General features: G+C 46.7%; 1 long non-coding RNA gene across 1 annotated transcript; it reads right to left on the reverse strand.

Annotated features, from left to right (window-relative positions):
- Positions 1-1,985: 1,985 nt before the first annotated feature.
- LOC123133951 (uncharacterized) lies at positions 1,986-9,421 on the reverse strand. The gene is made up of 3 exons (XR_006465443.1): positions 9,008-9,421; positions 8,604-8,693; positions 1,986-2,041 (listed from the first exon to the last, which is right to left on the reverse strand). It is a non-coding gene; the product is annotated as an uncharacterized lncRNA (long non-coding RNA).
- Between the last annotated feature and the right edge of the window lie 366 nt (positions 9,422-9,787).

Raw genomic sequence — 9,787 nt, forward strand, 5'->3', positions numbered from 1 at the left:
TGCTCAATTCAACACTAGGCTAGGAGCAGCGTCGCCCTGGGAATCCAACGATGATCGGTATCTTCACACCTACAGTCAGACGTCGGAGGAGGACATCACCGAGGAGGAGTTGGACAATGAGGAGTAGTTGAATTATCTTTTTTTATCTATCTATGCTAAGAACTATCCTCTACTCTCTAGTATCTACTTCTCGATCTCAGCACTGTAAACGCTTTTTTAAAGTGCAGTGCGTTGAGATTCTGTTGGAGATGCTCTAACATGGCAGATGAGTGCTTTAATGTTGCCCACAAGATGCGCGAGTATTACTAGTAGTATATTTTTCTTTCCATGTTGAGATTTTAAAACCACGAGTGCGAACATGCAGAGGAGCAATGAAGACCAAACACGGGATATTCGGGACATCTTCAAGGAGCGTGGCAAGTTAAAAAGGAGATGCACCAAACCTGTAAAACAAGCTTTGGTAAGTAACACCCTTTCAATTACTTTCGTTTAGCCTCGTGTTCTTCGATATGTATATGTTGTAGTTTCTGTTTCTCTTAAGCCTGGTGTTCTTCGTTGTGTAACAAGAAGAGTCTTAATCATCCTAATGCTTTCGTTTTTACCTTGATGTAGGAAGTGGGTGTTCTCACCTTGTAGTCTGTTTTTATATTTCTTTTCCTTTTGAATTCACTTCTCAGAGTTTTGTTTATCTGGCTTCTACTAAATGGATCTTGGTTGCTCTGAGTATTGATCTAAAAAAGAAGTAACTTCATGTCAGGATGCAGTTCCTGTGAGGAGGGAAGTATGGTCAACCTCGAGATCATGTTTCCAAAATGAGGCTGGATTACGCACAAGGTGCCAATTCCCTAATGATGCTGGATTAGACACAATGTGCAAATTCCCAGATGATGCTGGATTACACACAAGCCAGGTGGAGTCGTTAGTTGTTCGTGTCCTTGTGGAATTGGTAAAGGCTGAAAGAAAGCGTGCAGCAGCCCTTGAGAATGTAGCTGAGTTCCTGAAGAAGCGAAAAGAGCAATCAGATGCTCTCTTCACCCAAGCCAAAGAAGAGATGGAAGAAGCCAAAATAAGCTAGCAGAGGCAGAGCAGACTAGGCGTCTCCTGCTATCTAAAACTGTTGTCAATACAAAATTTCCTTCATAATATCTAGGTTCAAATGTTTATCCAGTCAGCATGCCTGTTGTGATGTCTGTGCATCTACTGATGTGGCACAAAATGTTTTTTCGGGTCATGTAATAACAGACACTACTAGGAAAAGGCCTACTAGTGGCGCACCAGTTTTGCCTAGTAATGGCGCACTACTGGTGCGCCACTAGTACCATGCCACTATTATTTTTTACTAATGGCGCACCTGTGGTGCGCCATTAGTATGCCTCCCAGGGGGCCATATTTACCCAGGTGCTTTGGTATACTAATGGCGCACTGTGGTGTGATGCGCCATTAGTATCCTTTGGCATACTAATGGCGCACTTTGGGGTGATGCGCCATTAGTATCCTTTGGCATACTAATGGCGCACTTTGTGGTGATGCGCCATTAGTATGAATATTAGGGTTTTTTTTACTTTTCTGATTTTTGCACAGGTTACAAAATGTATTATTGGACAGAATATAGATAGCACCACACAGCAACAGCAGATTCATCGATTACAATAGAAGATTAGTCTCCGAATACAATTCATCATATTAGTCTCCGAATTCAAAAGACCGAACAAAGATAGAACATTACAAGTCTCGAGACCGCGAGTAGCGAGTTTGTCTTCACATTACAAGTCGATATTGATCATCTAAAGTACCATCACATAGAAGAGAGTTGCGGTCATCACGATGAGCATCATCGCGATGAAACTGGTCTTCATCTGGTTCCTCCAACGCTCCCTCCTCTCTCCCGCTAGATAGCGGGCGTATCTAGATTCCGCCTCCGCCCTAGTGGTGTACCCTTTGTAACTGTTACCGCTGAAACGGTGAACCTGTCTCCGACACTCCTCCTAGTCGTCGTAGACTCCGGGAACCTTACCCTTGTGCACGACATACGACGGCATCTCTATGCACAAGCCAAACAATAGACAATACATAAGAAATATATAAGTATGCAACAAAAGGATCGGAAGAGAAAAGCAAGACATTAATAGCACGATTCATGGTCCTACTAATAAATAGCATCGATTACATCTAAGTTGAATGACTGTCCAAACCAAAGAGACATACAAGTTCATTAAAGTTTAATTACAACATGAGCTAATCGATGTTTCAGAACTACACATAGCATCACTACTTTCGACTCGACTCATGGGACCGGAGCGTGGATGAAGTCGCCATCTTTTGTGATGGTCATGAAGTCGCGGGCGTTGTCAGCCTGCATTTGTAGCGTTGTGTCTATCTCACTGTTGGCCGGTTGATATCTGAGGTAGAACTGCCCCGAGGTACGAAGACATCTTGATGGATGATTTCTGCAAACTCCGACTGGATGCGAAAGAATTCTTGTCAGAGGTCTGCGTCTTGGATTGCTGCCAAGCTTGCGGCCCAATCTTTGACATTATTTGGTAGCAGAAGGTGATTATGGTCCCGTACGATCGCCCGCATGTGATGGAGGGCGTAGTAGGCATCCTTCTGACCGCCAGGCGGCTGCTTGACGCAGGGGAACATCGTATTGTGGGTGAACACATGCCTGTCGTACCTATGAACTGGCCTCTTAAAGGTGCCTCTAGATTTGGCGTAGCCGGGGAGAGCATCATCAAGAACATTCTTGATATTTGTGTAGTCTATCTTGGAGTCACGGTCCGGGTCAAAATATGTGGCCATGGAATATCTCGGGCTTAGGAGGATGAGTGTGCAATGTGTGTCACTGCACAGAACACGAAATGTTAGAAAAAAAAGAACGATCGAAATCTAAGAAATCATATGTTACGGGGCGGTGAGGGGATGACTTACTCGGGAAAGTAAGGCACGAGAAAGTTATCCTTATCTGGGTTTGCCAAAATGACGCCTTCGAGGTGTGAACTCACGACTTGCTGGTCCCCAGCGCTGCCCAAGATCTTGGCACGCATGTAGAAGGGGTCGACTATCCCGATGTCCGGGTTCTTGTCTCGAATGATCCGCATCTCCATACTCAGCGAAAATAGCCGAACGAAGGTGTAGTGCAGCGAATGAAGGTTAAACATAGCAAAGATGTCATCAAACCACAGGACGATCATACCCCCGATGGCTCCATCCACAAAGCCCTTTCCCTCTGGCACCTTGGCCATGAAAACCGGGTATGCCACATCATTCTGGGAGAGATGCCGCTTCTCCAAAGAAAGAACACTGTCATGCAGACTCCGCATAGCACCAGTTGCAGCATTGAGCATATTTGTCGGTAGCATCGCCCTACCCGCCACATGCACCCTCCTCGAGATATCCTTAGATGAAGGTGGCCCGTCCTGAGCACGGATCATAATCGGTGCCGGCTGGCTCGCACCGGCGCCCTTGTTAGTCTTTTGTTTCTGTCCCTTCTTCTTGATCTGCTGTAATGGGACCGATTTCTGCTCACAGACCGCCTTCTTGAGCGTGTTGGGTCTGATAATATTTCGCACCTCAGCTATCTGAGGCTCGATGAAGGCGGAAGCTGGAGGCGTCTCCTGAGAACTAAACACCAGACGATGCCTGTTGCAATTGGGTTTCTCCGCCGTACCAGCTAGATCGCGGTCGTCTTGGTTCGGTTCTTGAGAAAGAGGCCCACAGAACTCGTCAGCGTACCCATGTTCGGCAAAGTACTTATCGACGTTGGTAAATATACCGTCGTTGTTGTCGTTGTCGTTCGGATCCTGTGCCATATGCATGTCCGGATCCTGTGCCATAGGGATGTCCGGCATGTCCGGTAGCGTTGCGGCGTTCTTGCCATGGCTTGGCGCCGGCACGACTGGCGGTCTTGTCTGTGGGGTGGTGTCCCCCGCCCCCAAACGAATCTAGCTCTTCGGACAAAGCAGGGGCCAGCTTACGCAGGCGCTGAGGGTCATCACATCGTCTTCGTCGGCCCCAGTGGGTCGAATCGGAGGTAACACCTCATCGCAGCCTGGCAGCACCCGAACCAGTTCAACCCTATACAAGGTGGGTGGCATCGGATTACCGTGGAACACGGGGTTGCCCGGTTGAACGATTCTTCCCTTGGCGACATCGACCAACTCGTCGCCCATGAAGTGCAGGAGAGTGCAAGGAACATCGGCGGCGCCCTGTGAAAACATGTAGGGCGTCAGGGATGCCCAGTCAAAGGCAAAGAGATGAAGTCATCGGCCGAGAGGCTTAGTTACCGTGATGCCGTCGAGCTCGGCTAATGTCGAGGCACAGCCAACGGCGGGCGTGCAACTGACGGAGGGGCCTCTTGCTGGTGAGGTGTCAGCCGGCGTACACCCAGGTGCATTAAGCTCCAATGCCCATGCCGGCGCCGGAGACACGAATACCGCCTCCGCAAGAGACACCAATGGCGCCGTCGGAGACACCAATCGCGCCACCTACACGTTGTGCGAGTTGCTGGCCGTGAAGCTGGGAACCGGGGGAGGCCCCTGTTGGCCGCCCGCAATCCACGTCGTCAGCCCATGAATCAACGTAGGCACCATGGTGGTGAGCATCGTTCCCAGTTGTTGTTGCACATGCTCTTGGACAATCTCCGGAATCTGTGCCACTTGTGCCTTGAGTGCTTCAACCTCGCGCGACTGGCTTTCCGAGCTGGTCTTTTTTTCCTTTTGCCCACCAGCGGTATAGTATGATGACTATTTTGTGGACAAGCCTTTGCCGGCCACACGACCAGCTGACGTCGGCATACTGAGCTTATCCTTGTTTTTCATTATGTTCAACGCCCTATTTAAAGGGGTGTCAAAAGGGGAGCTCTGAGACGACCCCGCGCTACTGCTTTCAGTGTCCTACGGAAGGAACATGAACCATTTAGAAATATTGGGGATTAATTAGAATGCAACCATATGGAGCTAACTACGCGGGGGTGTATTCCTTACCAGAACAAGCTCAAGCGCCCTGGTCTTCGGATCCGTGGTAAGCTCCTTTGTTACCGGGTCCTCCTTGTACCGGGCCCTGAGAAAGTTCCTGGTCTGCTTGTCACGGTATTTCTCCTTGTCACAGATAGGCTCCGCCACTCTGTAACCGCCGGGACCGAGTTGGTGGACCCCTAAGTTCAACTGCCGCATTTCTTTCCCCCACTGACTTGATTCGGAGGTTGCACTGCTCTCGCACTTGATCTTGAACTCCTTGTAGTCATCTTCGCTGATCAAAGGATATTTCGCCTTGATCTTCTCATAATTATCACCTTTTTCAATCATTGCCTTCACCGTGCTTCTCCAAGTAGATAGGGCCGTGCTCATCCTCATGAAGGCGGCACTGCTCACTTTGTTCCCTGAGAGGCGTGTGTTTGCAAATTCAGCAGGGAACTTGTATCATTCGTGCAGCTTCGTGAAGAGGAGGCTGCGCAAATTCCCTCGGTCCTTATGCCTTAGGTTCTTGGTGTTGATCAAGACGGTGCTCCGGAGAATGCACCAGAGCTGAACCGAGTACCCCTTGACTACTTCTTTGGGCGTCGTCGGATGCCCGTCGGAGTTCACTTTAGTAAATTCCTCCTTGACGGTGCCGAGCATGCTCGGGCACTGGTCCTTCCGTTGCCTCTTTGGTTGGCTGCCATCTGTGCGTGCGCCACCATCATCAGTGGTGGCATCCTTGGCGGCACCATCGGTGGTGTCATCCCCGATGCCACTAGGGGTTGTGTAGTCAGGATCGGTGTCTTCCGCGGCGTCCTCATAGCGGTGAGGTTCTTCCTCCATCTCCTGGGACAGCTCCCAGAATTGCTTGCCACCCGAAACGCCGGCCTCATCATTGTTGGACATGTTTCGCTCTAAATAGGAAAAAAGTTTGGTCAAAAAGTTGGTTATTGTCAAGGAACAAGATCATGGTCTCATCATTTAGGGTTTGTCGACACCGAGGCATCCTAAAAGCTAAGCTTTTATCATTTAGGGTTTGTCGACACCGAGGCACCCTAAAAGCCTAAGCGTACATCATTTAGGTTCTCATTGACACCGAGGCACCCTATAAAAGCCAAGATTTCATCATTTAGGGTTTGACGACTCTAAGTTGGGCCTAATCACTTGGCTCTATTGCCACCTACGGTTTTAATGCAGCAAGAATAAAGGGGCAGTTGATCCTACTTAATTAAGTACTAAGATACCCTGGCCCATGCATTAGTAGCAAGTACCCCATATGTCCGATTTTTAGCAAAGTCATGCTAAAATTCACGGAAAATTTCAGCATGACCTTTGCTAAAAATAGGACATATGGAGTACCCGAATTTGCCGGAACGGAAGTTAATCAACATTCTGGCAAACTCAAGGGCCTCTCGGGGTACCTGCAAAATCATCACGACACGAAGGTCGGAGATAAAACCCAGCAAACTAGCACCACAATGTGCCTCTACTTTCATATGGATGAAAAGGCCACAGACCATATGGTCCTCTGCTTTCATATGGACAAAAATCAGCTCAACTTATGTGAGCTTCCATTCCAGATCTAATAGGTCACCCAACAAAAAATCATCAATAGTTTAGCAAAGCACATAACAATAATGTTAAGCTACTGGAAATTCCAAAACAGTAAAGTTCCAATTTAAGTTACTGCAATCTGGCTTTGTATCTGCACTTTTGTGGTGATGTAGAGACCATCTCAGTGCATCAACAAAATATGGTTGGAGATTACTGAAACAAGTGTCACTTTTGTGGTAATTAAAGAAACAAAAATATCACTACAATAGCTATATCACTTTTGTGGTAATGCAAACAAGATTGACAGTAAAATGTTCAAAGAAACAGAAACAGAAATATTCAGTACCGCTGCTAGGGTATTATGCTCGCTTCAATTGTTTTGGGGTTAATTAACTTGATAGACTGTCACTAGCAGTAAGACAACCACTAGTGTTGTATGTACTATTTGAGAGGAAGATGAATATAGTACAGTACACACACACACACACACGTAGGTACAAAGTGATATAATACAGACAAGTTATTAGGTGGAGTAGTAGTAGAAGGGAGGGACCTAAGTTAACTTATCACTAGCACTCTAGCAGGCAAGAGATATATTGCTAGTAAATTGGGGTTGTTGTGGGTGAGACAAGAGAGCATGTGGTGGTGCTCTGGTGGAAAGGGCATTATGGCTCCTTGGAATAAATTAACATGGTACTAATTCACATGGTTTGCAAAAAATGGTACTTATATTATTAAACTATCAATGATGCTTTGTGTTATTTTGTAGACTTGAATTTAGTTTCTATGGTTTTCTTTTTCTGTTCATAGACGAGAGTATTGAATCTTGGTGATAATTCTTCATAGAGAAACATGTTTGGTAAGTGTATTTCTAATATTCACTCCCACATTTTTATTTACATATACATAAAGAGGACCAATTGGAAATTATAATTTTTAAATGTAAAGCTAACTTCTTTTGTGAAATAACATCATGTCGTTCCGATAATTTAAATGTACAAGACTACTCCACTGTTGTTCTGTTTACAAATTCTTTCTGGTTACACTATTCACACAAAACACAAGTACTACTCTGTCTCCATACAGCTACGCTATTCACACTTCACACATCACTTGTCTTAACCAAGGATATGGAGGAAAAGAACAAACCAAAGAAACAAATTCGCCAACCCAACTTTCAGTTTAGTGACTGAACCTGGCTGCGAGGCAAAACACCCACCAAGTGCATGATCAACATTTAGAGTTATACTCCGATCGAATGCGAAATGTACATTTCACATTGTTTCAGGTTGGCCTAGGTAGCTACTGGATATATTTAGAGGCAAACTGCAAGTTTCTACAAACCAACCATGGGGTCGACAAGTAAATTTCCCTTTCCTGTGTCATTTGATCAAATAAAAACTCTTTTTTAGACAAGAAAAAAACTGCACAAACAAACATGAATTTACTAGTGCTACAGAATTGTAGCCAACCAAGTGAAATTCATAAATCATAATGCCAACAATCCTTGCTAGCTCAAACCTCAGCTCGCATCGATCACAAGCCATTCGATAAAATCAGGCCTCTTATGTAGACAAGAAAACAACTGCACAAACATACATGAACTTACTAGTGCGGTCCTTCCTTGCTTGCTTACTACTACAAGTTCTACAGAATTGTACTGTTAACTGCAAGGAACATCAAAACACTAACAAATGCATAACAACTAGCATAACAACTTAAACTGACCAGCTAAGCCACTAGGTTAGGACTTAGGATATGAACTTAGGATATGAACCTGAGCACTCGATTTAATAGAAAGTGACGAATCATTGGATTATTGAATGGGTGACACTTTTTAGTCTTTAGATTCAAGACATACGATAATTGCATACCATTATTGCAAAACTATCCCTAGTGCTACCCAATCACATTATGCAGAAGGACATGATCTTTGCATCCATCGGAACAAGCTAGTTGAGACCTATGATGCATTCTCACTTCAAAACAGCAGTAATCATGATCGAAGTTGTGCTCATAGCATTACTGAATTCACCCAAGTGCAGTTGGACATGCACAAAAACTACATAAATTCATTCATTTCAACGTTCTAACCTGAGCTCAACCTTGAAGAACACCCAAATAGGCAATCCGGCTCTCCGAAACCTTCGCAGAAAGCGCTCAACTCAGACTCCGGCACCGGTCCTGCATTCGCATTGCACAATGAAAAAGGTTTGTCATCCATGGATACAGACGCTCAAACAAACTTAAATCTCGCATGGCTTTCCCACTAATCGGCACGCATTTTCTTTGAGTTAAGCTTCCCTTCTAAAGTGTCAGGATTAATTTTCTTCAACTTGCAGCAAATGTGTGCACAGCAGGCTGCTTCGTTTGCCAATTTTAGCAAGCACACCGAGATGATCCAACAACAAAAGAAGTCCCGATCTATCTCCCATGGAACCCTAATACCTCCCAGCTAAGCCACTAGAAGAAGAAGGAAGTTGAGGGCAGGGGCTCACCTGCAGTTGAGGGCGGACGGCGGCGTCGCATGGCCTGGCAGAGCAGCGCGCGGACGGCGGCGGTCGTCTCCTCCTCCTCCTAGTCCTCCTCCTGGTCCTCCTCCTCCAGCTCGGGGCGCGGGGGCGCGGGGCGGCGGTGCGGGGGGGCGTACGGTGTTGCATCGCTGCTCGGCACCGACGGTGAGGAGGAAGGTGAAGACGTTGAGGAAGATGAGGAAGCCGCAGAGTGCGAGGGAGGCCGAACGCGAGGTGGCGAACCCGGCCGCGGGCGGAGGGGGGACGGCGAGGGAGGCAGCGCTCGGCTCGGGGACGGCGAGCACGGGGGGGCAGCGAGCACGGCCCGGGACGGCGAGCACGGGGGCGGTGGTGGTCGGTGGTGGATTGGGCGCGGGTGAGATGAGGCAGGGGGAGAGATTAGAGAGAAATGTGGATTGGGGATTTAGTGTGGGGGGGAGCTTACTAATGGCGCACCCCGCAGAGGTGCGCCATTAGTATGTTTTTTAGATAGCAATGGCGCACCCCCCCTTCAGTGCGCCATTAGTAATCTTTTTTATATATAGCAATGGCGCACCAGCCAGAGGTGCGCCATTAGTAATCCTTTTTTATATAGCAATGGCGCACCAGCCAGAGGTTCGCCATAAGTAAAAAAAATATTATTATTATTTTGCATCTAATAATTTTTAAGAAAATGAATATGAATATGAAACACTAATAAAAACATCCATGAGTTCAAAAAGTGCCCATAAAATACAATCGAGAAATTATCCTTGGCGGCGGCGG

Source organism: Triticum aestivum, chromosome 6B (assembly GCF_018294505.1).
Source record: "Triticum aestivum cultivar Chinese Spring chromosome 6B, IWGSC CS RefSeq v2.1, whole genome shotgun sequence".
Classification (NCBI taxonomy): domain Eukaryota; kingdom Viridiplantae; phylum Streptophyta; class Magnoliopsida; order Poales; family Poaceae; genus Triticum; species Triticum aestivum.